This window comes from Lissotriton vulgaris, chromosome 2_1 (genome assembly GCF_964263255.1).
Source record: "Lissotriton vulgaris chromosome 2_1, aLisVul1.2, whole genome shotgun sequence".
Classification (NCBI taxonomy): Eukaryota; Metazoa; Chordata; class Amphibia; order Caudata; family Salamandridae; genus Lissotriton; species Lissotriton vulgaris.
Genome location: NC_141687.1, coordinates 1089082206 through 1089098226, shown reverse-complemented (window position 1 = coordinate 1089098226; position 16021 = coordinate 1089082206).

The window sequence follows — 16021 nt, the reverse complement described above, 5'->3', positions numbered from 1 at the left end:
ATCAATTTTTCTGGTTCAAGCCAGCATTCAGTACATCCTATGGTTTGCAAGATGATGGCTATGTGACTAAACCAGGGTAGTTTACCTCAATTTGCTTGCAGCCACACCTCTTGCATATTATCCATATAAGTTCTAACCTCTGGTTTTGTCCATATTCTGACCCATTATTCGATGGAACATAGCGCTGTATGCTGCTCAGTGGATTTAACACCCAGCTTGTGCCTCAATGCATACAATGGGGTCCCAGGGTAAGTGACGCTTGTTGTTGTTTTTTTTTTTTTTTTGTCCTCATTAGCCATATCTCCGATCCAACTGTGCTCCCAGCCGCGAAAAACACGAGGGACCGACCCCTGAAGCACCAAGAAGCCTAGTACTAAGCTCCCGGTACCCAGAGAGTCAGTCCCGATGTCACCAGCAGAGCTTGGATGGACGTTCTCCCTCCTGACCGATTCGGCCAGTTGTCCAGTGACTGTGCGGTACCTTCCTTTGGACGGGAGATTTTAGGCCTAATCATCGGACCCGGGGGGAAAAAAAAAAAACCCGGGTTGGCTAACTATACCTTCTCCAATTGATCAAAATATCCCAAAATCTCAGAGATCGAGGGCTACATGTTCTAGATAGGTCGACCTTCGATGCTGCATATAGTGAAGACAGCCACTCTACATGTGTTGGAGGATTTGTATTGACCCAGTTTTTGCAGATTTCTCTTCTTGCTAGTAAGATAGCATAAAATAAAAACTCTCTCTCCAAACCCTTGATGTTATTGTTTAGTCCGAAGATAATTAAAGACCATGAGTTCGGGATAGACGATCTGAGGATAGATTCGAGTGTTGTCGTGACGCTTGTTGTTAATTGTAATATGGTTTTCATCATCTCAGGGATGAGAGTAGTGTATGAATGAATTCTCACTGGCACCCTTAAGTATGCTATCAATGGGTCAAATTCGCTCTTAATGCTTTGATCAATTACAAGTTCCTCATCCAACTGCCATGATTCCAGGATGATTAGGATGTAATCTATCAAACTTGTACATCCTCCTGATCGAAAGGTGTAGTGGGCTGCCAAATCTAAAGGTATGGATCCATTATAGGGCAAAGTTAATTTTTCAACATAAAATATGTTAGAGAGGCACATCTACTTCAGCTGCAAATCAGCAAAGTTGGTGGATAACTTGGTCTACAGATAACATGATTGTGGGGAACATCTAAGTTGACCATGGTGTCACTGGGTTTGGTGTTCAAGTCCTCATAAACCAAAATGACATGTTGCTTTGTTTGTGACTGATTAGAATGTAAGGATGATGAAAACATTTATCAGGCAATATCAATTTGCTTCTCCAGCTCTTTCAGTTTTATGTGACATTCTGGTTTCAGACCCAAAAAAAAATAAACACTCATTATTTATTTATTTAATTTATTTATTTATAAAGTTTTATATAGGGTATGAGGGTATCAGAGCGCTTCACATTTAGGATCTTTGCGTTAAAATTTACATGAGATACAAGAGCATAGTAAGATACAGTACACATAAACAATGTTTCAAGATTCGTAGGAGGGAGGGGAGGAAGGAGTAATAGCAGGGAGATGAGGAGGAACTGTGCCCAATATCTGGCTGGGTAGGTGACGGTCAAGGGTGAAACCAAGGCCAATCTGTCTAGCAGCTCCATCGGTCATCAGCCATGTTACTCAGGGCTCAGCATTCAGGGAAAACCTGTTTTTAGTTTATTTGGTTTGCAATGGTTATATAGCGCTGTCTAGACCCGGAGGTATCAGAGCGCTTTACCAGAGGATCGTTGCATTACAAGGTACATCAAAAAGGGTTATATAGCGCTGGCTAGACCCGGAAGTATCAGAGCGCTACAACAGAGGAACATTGCGTTACAAGTTACATCAGTTACAATAGTGTAGTAAGGTACAGTAAATAAACAATGAGGTTGAGAGAATTTGTTGGAAAGGAGGGGAAGAAGGAGCCATAAGAGGCAGATGAGGAAGAACTGTGTCCAATGTCCGGCTAGGTAGGGGACGGTCGAGGGGGAAACCAGGGCCAATCTCCTCATTAGTTGTCAAGCAACTCCACTGGGCATCAGCCATGTTGCTCAAGTCTCAACGTTCGGTAAAAACAGCTTTGAATAGATACATAGGCTACGAGGGTTGAGGTACAAGAAGGCGGTGGAGGGGAGTGAGTAAAAACAAGTCAGAGAGGGAGCTAGGGCTACCATACAGGCCGATGGGGGTGTGATCAAGGTCTAGTCGGAGTCCGGTAGTAGGGAGAAATTGTCCCACAGGTCACCAGAAATCCCCAGCATTTGCAAGTTCTTGTTGATTTGGAAAAACAGTTGGCCAACTTTATCCATTTGAGTAGATATCCAGATAGTAAAACCATCTCTCGGTCTCCCTTTTATTGTTTTTGTAGCTTGCATATTGAACGTACTAACTCCATCCATAGTGATCTCCTCCAGAGCCCATGTCTCCTAGAAGCAGCAAATAGTTTTTATCTAATGAATGTCACCCAGTCCCTTTTTCGTCTATTTTTAGTTTAAATTCAGCAACATTCCAACTGAGCACATTTATTCTAATCATATGGTTTGGGATGGTGCCTAACTCCTATGGATGGTGAACTGCATATACAGGTAATCCTGGGAAGTTTGTATCTGAAGGTCATGTAGACCCACTTTACATGACTTCGGGATATTGTAGCAGGGTTTCCGTTCTCCCACAGAACTGTGCATAGAGATCTAGAACCTCAGTGAATTAGGGTGACCCAAAACCCACCTTAGTATCCAAAATCCCCTTACCGAACTAGCTACAGTGTCTCATTGGTCATAACAAACTCCCAATGACTTAGACAAACCAGAACATGAACTTAGGTTACCTCAGGTATCGTGGAACACATGAACACTCTTTCGCTCTATAATCATTTTAAACCAGAACGGGGAGTAAAAGAAGACACGTGAAAGTTTGAAATATTTATTTTTCAATGCAAGGTTCTTAAACGCAGTATCTTATATAATACCAGAATACATATTATAAAAATCAGAGTTATCAGCATATGGTGACATGCATCAATAAAACGTTTTGCGATTCCTTATTAGCGATTTTTAAGGAATCGCAAATAAGGAATCGCAAAACGGGATGCATGATTTAAATTGCATAATATTTGCGATTCGGCAAAAATCGCAATTTTTACCGAATCGCAAATATTATGCGAATTTCAATTTGCGATTTCGCAATTCCCATTGATTCCTATGGGCCAAAAGGCCCATAGGAATCAATGGGAATTGCGAATTCGCAAATTGGAATTCGCAAACTGTTGATGCATTCCATGGGTGCAGGGGGGGGTCCTTTGGACCCCCCCCCTGCACCCCTGAAATGTATTTTGGAGTGCATGTTTCAAACATACATGTCCTAAGGACATGTGTGTCTGTAACATGACAGTGTTTTTAAATGCAAAATAGAGCATTTTAACACATTTTCGCAAATTACCACGAGGTTCAACCTCGTGGTAATTTGCACCCCCTATTTGCGAATTCGCATTTTTAAAATTAATCATGCATTGCTTTTAAGGAATCGCAAATTTGCGATTCCTTAAAAGCAATCGCATTTTTGGAATTCGCTAAAAATAGCGATTTTCCCAAAAATGCATGATGCATCTCAAAACATGATTTTGCATTCGCAAACGGCCGATTTTAGCGAATCGCACCGTTTGCGCATGCAAAAATCATTGATGCATGTGCCTGCAAGTCTCTAATCCATAGTAAGCGAACGGTGATAGCATATTATAATGCAAAAATCAATAGAAATCTGTATCACCTATATTTCGCGCACCCTATTTAGCATACTATATTATATCTAAGAAGGTCTCAGTTGGGTTTTAGCAGGGCGGGCCCATACCTCTAAATGTCAGTAGGAGAAGATTACATCATCAGCTACCAGCTCTCTCCATGCGAAGCACCATCAAGTGTGTTTGTGCATTCTCAGTAACTCTATCTTAAACCCGCTTACAGCCCAATGTTGGCAGCAACTTTATTTGTGTTATGTCTAATATGGTGCGAGGATCAGGTCTCCCAGCAACCTTGTGTTAGGTTATTCTTAGAGGGTTCAGCTCTCAGTGTACAGACAGTGTACCAAGTGTACCAAGCACAACTGATATCAGAGCAATAACATATTATTCTCAAATAAATCACATCTTTCGTCTAGGTTGAAAGCTACAATAACAATTATGTGTCGTGTGCAAACTGAAGCCGAAGGAAAATATGTCGTTTAAACATTTAATAAACTCATGCTAACTTAACACAGTATATAGAAAAAGCAGTAACTATATGACAATATGTATTAATTATATTAGCATGGCCTAGAGAGTGAAGTGATTTCCCCTCTGGGCCCACTTTATTTCTCCCTTATTTTTGCCAAATTACTCATAATCATGCAAATGGGCATGATCACTTAATTTTCATTTTTTTTCCATCTAAACATTAACACAAAATTATTCCGATTACTTCAGTGTAATGAAAATTTCACCCAGAACTAGAAATTTTACAATGAAATGATGTGTTGTGATTTCCCTTCTGGGCCCACTTTGGTTCTCTTCATTTTAGCATTGTAGTCATTTTAGGTTGCCTTTGCCCAGCATAGCCACATATAATTCATTTGTTTTCACAATGCTGTTCTAGGATGTGCTATACATGTTGCTTGCTAATCAGGACTCTTCTGAACATCTGCATATCTTGTACAAGGTTACTGGAAATACATAACATAATGTACTTTACTCGTTTAGCAACAGCTCCTAACATTTTAGACTTCACACAGTTTTACAGCTGCGTCCAATGCAGTAGTTCTTATCATCTAAACTGTGTACCATCCTTTTGGTGGCAGAGAGGAGAATTCTGGCAGAGATGACTGTTCTGGAGCAACAACAGTGCCTAACTTGCAGCCCTGCATAAACTAAGTTTACAGTCATGATGCCGACCACCTAACTACATACACCAGGAATGGGGTCTGAAGCCAGTACCAGAGATCACATATACATACCTGTGCTCACACAGTAAGAGTAGACCTAGCGAGATAGATAATTTGCCACAGTTGGATATTTGTCTCATACACCCTTTTAGTTATGCTAATTACTGTTTAATTGCATCTGCCTAATGATGGCAGCAAATTTGCTTCATAATAGACTAAGATAGTTTCAATAAGTGAATTGTACAGTTTCTTTGTGTCTTGTTTAGGTTTACTAAGGGCATGCCGGAGTGAATGAGTAACGAAAGTGGAGGATCTGTTTCCATGGTTCCCTTGGGGACAAGAGTGTCATGTTCAAGGTTGTCGAAATCACTTCTTACTCTGGAAGGGTTAGATGTTATGGTAAGGCACTGTGAGCTAGCTAGGACTTGGGCGGATAGGTACTGAAACCGTGGAGAGACTTAAGGCCACATGTATCATGCATTTTACTGGCGCAAAAGTTTGCGACCGATAAAATGTACTTTGGTATTTATAAATTCCAATTTGCAATTCGGTAACATGTTACCGAAATTCAATTAGGAAGTGTGAATACTTGCTGATTCGGTATTAGGAAGAGGCCGGTTTAGGGAGTCCCTTCCTAATTCTGAATCGCAGCAGTATGTAAAATGTGTTGCGACCAAAATGCAGTCAAAAACATTTGCATTATACCACCTACTTCAATTAGGTGGTAACCCATTCACTAACAGGAAATGGTTTCCTTCCCCTTTGTGAATGATTGTAAAAAAAAATTCTAAGAGCTTGCAGCTGCCCAAGGACCACTGCCTGCTGTTGAAAAATTAAAAGAAAACTTTTAGTTATTCTTTTTTAAATGAAACCACTTTTGCTTTAAGTAAAATGGGCTGCATTTTTAAAAAAATAGCTTTTTTTAAAAGCAATCGCAGACATAGTGGTCTGCTGAGTGGTCTGCTGACCCCAGCAGGCCACCACGCCTGTGATTTGAGTGATTCCTAATAGGCCGCAAATTGAGACCCGACTGATTAATATTATTGTGGTAGGTCGATTTGCGACCCATTAGGAAATGCTAAATGAAATCATGGTGTTTCATGCATTCAAATAGTGATTACCTAAATGTGATTCGTGGAGAATTGCAATTAGGTAATCTCTGTTTGAAATAATGATACATGTGGGCCCATGTCCCTACAATCTAACGTCCTGTCATCCTAATACACAGTTTTGCCAAACGAGCGAGCAAAATTGGTGCAACCATTGGTCTTGTGCTTTTTTAACAGGTTTCCTGAGTAGTGTTTCTATGTGCCCTTATTATCCTGTACTAAATAACTGGGGATGGGCCTGGTGTTACTGATTATTCCATATGCAGAAAAAAGAGAGGGACCCCTGAGTCTCACCAAAGAGAATGGGATACTCTTAACAAGTGAAAAATATATTTCTCCTTGATTTTCTAGACACACAATTTCACACCACTCTTTCTCATTTTATGTCTTTCAAATAGATATAGAAAATAAGCAAACAGAAAGGCCCAACCAGTAAGCTAGAATAAAATGTCCAAAAGTAGAAATCAATATCAATTTTATCAAAAATATTTATACAATAAAGATTTGTTTTTAAAAAAAAAATTTTTCACCAAGCAGCATCAATGTACATTAACATATGTTGTCTGTTGTACACTTGTCATAATTGCCCTGTACTTACAGTGATGAAGAGAAAGACGAAGCGTATAATACAATTCACTGCATACAATGCATTACTCATTTAAAAAACATTACAACCAAAGGATCTCCCGGCTCAATCTCCCGTACCATGGCTATGACCTTATATGTAATTTACATTAGGACTGAACGTGTTGAGCGTTGCCAAGTCTACATATGTCCCATTCCCATGTCTATTTTAACCCCTGTATCCTGTAGTCAAGTGTCGTCTTGTGTTTGCTGCAGATAATCCGTCAGTGGTTGCCAGAAGTCCTTAGGTCTGGAGGCCTGAGGCAATTCCTCGTCATACGCCCTCAGGGTATCTTTACAGTATATCATGTCTGTTACCCAGTATTTGAATCTAGGTGGTCTATTGCTACCCCACTTTATAGCTATTCATCTTTTGGCCAGGAATTTACGTCTTTTAGCTAATTTAAGTTTTCGGATACCCAGCAGGCATACCAGTGGTTTATTCGGAATGTGCTCGGCTAGCATATTCGATAATGTATCTGTGATTTCCTGCCAATACGTGTGCAATCTGGGGCATGCCCATGCCATGTGTAGAAAATCAGCCTGGGGTTTGGTACAGCGCAGACATTTGTCATCCGCTTTTAGGCCATACCAGTGCAGTTTGACCTGTGTGTAATATGTCTGATGGATTAACTTAAAATGGATGATCCATTAATTACAATTTGAAGTAAGTAAGTGTAATTGAGCACAACTGTAGCCCCAGTCCTCTTCGGATATTATTTCACCAGTTATTTCCTCCCACCTCTGAAGCGATCTATCAGACCTTAGAGTCTGTTCGTTTTGAGAAGCAGTATATAGCCGTGTGACTAGATTTTTTCACGTAGGTGCTGTCAAGAGTATCTGTAGTGCATGTAACGGTGTGGGTTCTTCCGGGAACGACTTGTACAATTCCTTGACTGCTGATCGCAGCCTGAAGTACGCAAACATCTTTAATGGCATTTGATGTGCACATAGAGATGGGTCTTTTTGCGGAACAAATTTCTTGTGAGGAAACAACGTGCCCATGGTCAAGAAACCCGTATCACCCAATGCCGTTCGCATTTTCTTTTCCTGTGTGACCGAGAGTTTGGGGTGGTTTGCCAATGGGAGCGCCGGAACATATAAAGGGAGCTTTTGTGCTCGAAATGCCAAAGTGTGCCACGATTTAGATGTGAATTTAACTGTGTGTATCGTGTCCCTGGGGTAACACTTAATGGGATCCGACAAGTAATTAGTCATTTTGGAAGAACGCTATCGCTCTCCACTGCAATATGTGGGATATGTGAGAGGGTTGTATCCAGTAGTGTGCGTAGTGTGCTTGCGCACAATATTAATATAAGTGAATGTTTGGGGTGCCAAAACCTCCTTGATGATATGTGTGGTGTCTAAGCGTGGACACGTTCTAGTGTTTCTATGTAATGTAACACACTCTACACCCACCCACCACAGACGTCATGGTGTCACATGACGCTGCCAATAAAAGAGGCTGAGCGCACGTGCTCAAGACCTTTCCTACCACCCATTCCTGGTGTCCGTGTCATCCTTGCTGCGCCTACCATGAGGGCCCAGGGCCCATACCTTCAATCATTACAATGGCGACGAGGTCGGTAGTGCAACCCATGCGTGCCACTGCCAAACACTGAGGAAAGGGGGAGAGAGTTGCCCGCCTGAAGGGCATCCCCTGCAGCAAGGCACAGAGAGCCAAGAAGCCGGTGAGCACATAGGAGCCCCGCAGTGTCCGGGAGCCACACAACGAGCCGACTGGAAGCCACCCGAGTCGACTGCCACCAACGAGTGCCACCAAGTAACGGCGGACCGCCCAGAGCCCACCTGTGACGACCGCGAGGCTGGAAAACCCCACCGGAAAAGGGCACGGGCCGGGCGGAGACCACCCGCCGCGACCGCGACGGAGCATCTGGCCTGCCGGCCGAAGGTGAGCCCCAGGGGTGAAGTGCCCGTCATGAACTGTACGAGGATATAAGCAGTGCCAGCGGAGCCTACCCGCGGCCTGCCCGAGTCATCCCTTGCCCCCGCCGCGTGAGTAAAGGAAGCGGCGGGGCCCAGAATAAGCCACGGCGCGAAGGGAAGGCGGCCGGACCCGAAAGTCAACTAAACCAACGAGGGGGAGGGAGCGGAGTAGCTAACCGCCTCCCGACCCCCCTCGCGACGTGGTCCGGGCCAGCGGAGCCCACCCGCGACCGGCTGGCGGCACCTTCACCGAAGGAAGACTCGGCAGTGCCAGCGGAGCCACCCGCGACCTGCCGGCGGCACCCCAGCGAAGAAGAGACTCAGCAGCGCCAGCGGAGCCCACCCGCGGCCCGCCGGTAGTGGCCAGTGAAGGTCAGGGACTGCAGAGCCAGCGGAGCCCACCCGCGGCCTGCGGGAAGCAAGGCAGGTCTCCGCCGCGCAGCGTGTGGGGGTAGAAGCTGCAGCGGCGGGAGACCGGCGAAAGTGAGGCCAGCAGAACAGTACAGTCAGAAGACAGAGCCGGCGGAGCCCAACCGCGGCCTGCCTCGAGCGTCCCTCGCCGAGGAGGAGTGACCGGAGCGACGAGCTCCCCCACCGGAGTAAAGCAACTTCTCCCCGCCCGCGTGAGCACTGCCGAGGCGGCTACGGACGGGGAGAGAGAGCGAGGGAGAAGCAAGCAGCTGCAGGCGGCCAGCGCCGCCAAGATCAGAAGGCGCCCCTGCCCCCTCCTCGTGTGCTCCGTGTGAGGAGCAGAGTGCAGGGAAGCAGGGGTGAAGTGACCGTCTGCACGCGGCCAGTGCCGCCGTCAGCAAAAGGTGCCCCCTCCCTGTGTGCTCCGGGTGAGGAGCAGAATGCCAGCAGCGCGGTTAACACCGCCAAAGAGTCACCAGCCCCACCGGAACACTGATCAAAAAGGAAGTACCGGTGCACCAACAAAGACAGTGAAATTAGCCCCCAGCATTAAAGCTGCACAACACCAGAGGGACATACACAGTGCTTTGCAATGTCTGCCTGACTTCAGCAAATTTAAAATTTGGTATAAATCTGGAACACTAAAAGCATAGAAAAATCTACTCACCCATGCTCAGCAACAGCTCCAACCCCCTGTGCACTGAAGCAGTAGAGTGCACACCCGGGAAAGACAAGACAGGCTGCTCAAAGATCCAGCAACACTGCCACCCAGTGGCCAAAAGCAATAGTGCACTAGCATCCACCAGCACGGAAACAAGCATTGTGCAACGCAAAAGAAGTTACCACCATCTAGAGGCAATAAACGGAGTAGCGCCCCAAGGGAAAGCATCTTAACGCCCGAATCCGGAAAGCGCGCTCTGCGCAGAAGACGCCCACACGCACCAGCAAGGAGTCGGCAGCCGCCACTTCTGAAGCGACGTGGGAAGAGGCACGAATGCCTCACGTAACATCAACACCTCACCAAGCATCCAAGCAAGGACAAAACGTAGGGAGAAAACGACTGCCAAGCACTGGAGGAACGATCAGGGAATAAGACTGCCGAGATCAGAAGACGGAGAGGGCAGTGACTCCTAGTGGCCACAGGAGATCACCGCAGCATCAACTACTCCCGCCAACGGTTCGAAGCAGCAAACTTCTGACGCCAGCCAAAGCAGCAAGTACCCCACGGTCCAAAGCAGCAAAGTACTGGACGTCAGCCAAAGCAACAAGAAAACTACGCCAGCCAAAGCTGCAAATACCGACGACACGCAACAAGTGTCCGAGAAGCCTTGAGAAGTACGGGCGCAGACAACGCGCCACGCGGCAAGGCACTGCCCCCACGAGATGGAAGAAGGGCACAGGTAACGCCACAGTGCAGAACAGTTACCGAAGAAGACCACTAAGCGTGGCACCCCGCCCCCACGAGATGGAAGAAGGGCACAGGTAACGCCACAGTGCAGAACAGTTACCGAAGAAGACCACTAAGCGTGGCACCCCGCCCCCACGAGATGGAAGAAGGGCACAGGTAACGCCACAGTGCAGAACAGTTACCTAAGAAGACCACTAAGCGTGGCACCCCCAGAAGCCGATCCACAGAAAGATCGCGTACCAAGTATGACCCGCGACGGGTTCCCTAAACTACATCCGAAAGTCCGACAGGACGACCGAAGAAACCTGCCAAAATATCAGCAGGAGCAGACCGCCAATGGTCCAGGACGTTCGACCTAGTCAAGGTCTCTGAACACCATCTCACGAACGTCACCAACAAGAATCCAGAGTAGAAGGCTCGCGACACCAACTCAGGAAGCTGAGGAAGAAGGAGGAAGTGTTCCAGTCGGGGACAAACCAGGATCACGCATGCAGCGGGCGCGCCCTGCATGGAGGAGCCAGGTCAGGAGAAAAGATGCAAGATCGGACCGAGTGATGTCGCGAAACAGGAAGGAAGAAGAGGAGAGATCCGAGTGGCACGCCTGCCACCGTGAAAAGAAAGGAAGAAGAGTAGAAGAGCTGCGTGGCACATCTGCCATCGCGAAACAGGAAGGAAGAAGAGGAGAGATCCGAGTGGCACGCCTGCCACCGTGAAAAGAAAGGAAGAAGATGTGTGGCACGTCTGCCACTGTCAGAAGAAAGGAAGAAGAGGAGAGAGCTGTGTGGCATGTCTGCCACTGCGAATAGAAAGGAAGAAGAGGAGAGAGCTGTGTGGCACGTCCGCCACTGCGAAAAGAAAGGAAGAAGAGGAGAGAGCTGTGTGGCACGTCTGCCACTGCGAAAAGAAAGGAAGAAGAGGAGAGAGCTGTGTGGCACGTCTGCCACTGCGAAAAGAAAGGAAGAAGAGGAGAGAGCTGTGTGGCACGTCCGCCACTGCGAAAAGAAAGGAAGAAGAGGAGAGAGCTGTGTGGCATGCCTGCCTCTGTGAACAGAAAGGAAGAAAAGGAGAGATCTGCGTGGCACGTTTGCCACCGTGAAAAGAAAGGAAGAAAAGGAGAGACAGGTGGCAACCCTGCCACTGCTAGAGCGCAAGGAAGTATATCCACGTGGCCGTTGCCACAGTTAAGCATGGAAGGAAGTTATCCACGTGGCCGTTGCCACAGTTAAGCATGGAAGGTAGTTATCCACGTGGCCGTTGCCACAGTTAAGAATGGAAGGAAGTAAATCCACGTGGCCGTTGCCACAGTTGAAGAGCAGGAAGAAGTACATCCCCGTGGTCGTTGCCACAGTCACCAATGGAAGGAGGTAAATCCACGTGGCCGTTGCCACAGTTAGGAGTGAAGAAGATGTCAGTGCTAAATAGGTCCCCACAGGAGTTCAAGGCCAAATAGGGTACATAACCATCATTCCACGGAGACCTACAAGAACTCCAACCGCACCCGTGACCACGGAAGTCAGCAACAGAAAGACTGTGAGGACAAAGGGGCTACCCAGTCGTCTACAGACTGTTTCCATCAAGCACCACCAACCTGTGCTAAAGCGGACAAAAGTTCCCCGAAACAGACTGAACTCCATCCGCCCATTCCCAAGCTGCGGCGGATAGAGAAGCTTGGTGGAACTGAACACTTCACTGCATCCTGAGATAAGTTTATTCCCCAAATGTGAATTATTAAGTTGGGTCTTTTTCATTGATTAAAAAGGGGAGTGATGTGGTGTCTAAGCGTGGACACGTTCTAGTGTTTCTATGTAATGTAACACACTCTACACCCACCCACCACAGACGTCATGGTGTCACATGACGCTGCCAATAAAAGAGGCTGAGCGCACGTGCTCAAGACCTTTCCTACCACCCATTCCTGGTGTCCGTGTCATCCTTGCTGCGCCTACCATGAGGGCCCAGGGCCCATACCTTCAATCATTACAATATGGTTTGGTTAATATCCTCTAGATAACTCTGGGTTGTTTCCCAGCCCATGTGAGGCGTTGCAGCGCTGTTCGCAATCTAGAGAAAAACGTCTGCGTGAGCCATATCGGAATATTACAAAACAGGTATAAAAAGCTAGGTAAGACGATAATTTTCTTGAGTGCTATTCTATCTGCCAATGATAGAGGAAGTTTAATCCTTTTTTCGACCTGTTTGATCACAGCTTTACCGTAATTTTCCCTGATCACTATGCCTGGGTCACGATGGACCCAGATTGCGAGATATTTTACAGGCTCAGTGTGCCATTGTAATGGATAGCACAAAGTAATAATAAATAATAATCCACATTTGTAAAGCGCACAATCACCCATAAGGGTCTCCAGGCGCTGGGGGCCGTCGGGAAGATTAAGCAAGCTATTGCCCAGAGTCACATGGTGCTGGGCTAACCTGCAGCCGGAGCCGGGGATCGAACCGTGATCCCCAAATTCCGGAGTCAGTCGCCCTAGCCGGCTGTTGGGTCACTAATGTCAATGGAATTACTACTGATTTATCCCAATTTATATTAAGCTCAGAGTATTTTTCAAATCTAATATATTCTCTTATGAGCGGATTTAAATTGGTATCCGGATATCTGGTGTATATCACCATGTCGTTTGCATATAGAGAAGTTGCGATAGGGCGAAGATTACATTGTAAGGCTGCTTCTGGGTGCTTCTATTTGATTTTACAGGCTAGTGGTTCCAACGTGACCTCAAATAGGATAGGAGACAAAGGGCACCTATGTCGTGTCTCACGGCTTAGCTCTATATGTTGCGAAATGATGCCATTTATTCACATTCTGGCTCTGGGTTCAGTGTACATCAGGGAGATCCATTTTAGGAAAGATGGTGGGAACCCTATTCTGGACAGGACTGTAAACATAAACTCCCACTCCACTGAATCAAAGGCTTTTGCTGCATCCAGGAGGGCGGCTGCTGCAGGCAGTTCTGGGTTTAAGCTATGATACATTGCAAATATGGTGAGTATGTTTTGTTTCTAGAGGGGATGAAGCCAGCTTGGTCCGGCAGGACCAGGGAGCCCAGTAGGGGGTATATTCTATTCACTATTATCTTGGCTAAGATTTTGGCATCAATGTTTATAAGTGATAAAGGGCGGTACGAGTCACATTTTTTCAGGTCTTTACCAGGCTTGGGAAGAGCTATTAGAAGGGCCTCATGTAATGACAATGGAAGGACGCCATCTTCATACGCTCCCTCGTACATCTCACCAGGAGGTCTCTGAAATCTTTGGAAAATTCAACTGGCAGGCCATCTAGGCCAGGTGCCTTGTTGTTTGACAGCGAGTTAATCGCTTCCTTAAATTCATCTTCTGTTATATGGTGGCCAAAGTATTCCTGACGTGTATCCGAGAGCTATGCTAAGCCAATATCTAAATAATCGTGTATTTCTGGCTGAGAAGTTGTAGACCGCTTGGTATATAGATTAGAGTAATAAGATATAAAGCTATCCAGGATGGAGGGAGTGTTGTACATTGGCAGATCCTGTTCATTCGTGAGTTGTGTTATATGTGCTGTCATGTGAGTGGGTCTAATCATGTGCGATAATGCTCTACCTGGTCGCCCCCCTTCACCAAAGTTCCTAGCTGTGCATTTCCGTGATAAATATTTGATCTCAGTGACGGCATACTCATGGAATGTGTCTACTTTGCATCTAATATCCGCCAGAAGTGTGGTGTCTAATGTGGCAGTGTATTCAGCCTCTAAGTTCCGAATTTCCATTTCGGCCATGTCTAGTTGCTGCTGTATATCCTTAAGTATTCCGGCATGCTTACTAATGCAATGCCCCCTTAAAGTTACTTTGAATGCCTCCCAAAGCGTTCTTGAACTTATTACAGAGTTAGTGTTGAGCTGAAAGACGTCTATGATCGCTTGATGCAATTCGCCTAGAAATACCTGATTTTGCAGTGCAGAGTTTTGGAGTCTCCATGTGAACTGTCAAGGGGTATGAATGGGGATGGAAAGCTCCAGGCGCTAAGGGGGAATGATCAGACAACGTTTCAGGTAAGTGTTTCACTGAGTTGGTCCAGGTACTAATTTCCTGTGTGGTCAGCCAGTAATCCAGTCTGGGCCAGAAATTATGCGTCACTGAGGTACAGGTGCCCTCTTTGCGCTCTGGGTATCTCAACCTCCAGATAACTATCATGGACCAGACTTCCATGTCCTCCCTCAGCGATCTGGCCGACCGCCTGCCATATTTGTCATTGACTGATGATCTGTCCAGTGTCAGATGTAGACAGGTATTAAAGTCCCCCCCATAGAATAGTCGTGGATTGGGTGTCCCGGAGTATGGCCCAGATGCGATCATAAAAGGTTGGATCATCTACATTCGGGTCATATACCGCTACTATCGTGAGAACAGTCACCTTGTATATTAACATATCTACCTTGGTCATCTGTGATCGTAATAATAGGTGTGAAAGGTGTGTTGCGTTTGATCAGAATCAGCACCCTCCGGGCATAGTTTGAGTAAGAGGATTCTACACAAAACGTTGCCCAACTATGTCCAAATCTCGATGGAGTGTAAGGTGTGTTTCTTGGAGGCAGGCAACGTCTACTTTGTGCCTGTCAAGTAGGCTAGCACTTTCCGGATTTTCTGCGGGTTTTGGAGTCCCCTAACGTACCAGGCCATGATGGTCAGTGTGCCAACATGTCTCAGGTCAGTCGCCATGTGGTATATAAAGGAAAGAAGTGTGGCACTGATAAATGAGCCATCTTGCAAGTACAGTACACAAATTGAAAACGATCTACACATTCGTAGCTGCCAGGCAATTTTCTCGTTTTCCCCCCATACCCACCCCCTCCCACTCCGCTGTGACCCGTCAGCGAAGACAAACCCTTGCAAGTAAACCATGTCCTTATCCCCCCACCCCTCTGAAACAACCAACAAAGAAATAAAAAGTTTTAACAGGTGTGGTGCACACAAGTGAGCGGAAGCTGGCGAGTTCTCAGCCCTTCATAAGATCTCTCGAAGGAGGGGGCGCCATTTAACAACATATCATGCACTTTAACAGCGAACACTACTACATTGCAATGCACAGTTACAATAACTATAACCAAACTATCAAATTGAGAGCCGTCTAAGCTCCTCAGCTTGTAAATCTGTGCCAAATGGTATGGTGTTGATGTTTCTATTTTTACTTATCCGTTTGAAGTATTCACGTTGCAGCCCCAGTCCAACTTAAATGTCTCTGCTTGATAGTAGCGCGGGGTAGCCACACAGTTCACTCTGCCCAAGGGGTGACCGAATACCTGCATTGTATTTACTGCCAGATCACTGGTCAAAAATTGGCAGAGTAAGAATGTTCCTCCCAGCAATACCTTGGTCTACCACGATCTAGCCGAGTGCTGTCACTCCACATCTGACATAGTTTCCCGGTCAGGCAATCTGTCTCTTTGTGATCTTCTGCGTGTTCCTTGGGGTTTCCTCAGTTGCAAGTACTTCATGACATCCTTAGGTTCATTAAAGATTTTAGTGGCTCCCTCATCGGTGACTTTGAGTCTGGCAGGATACAGCATAGCATAGGTA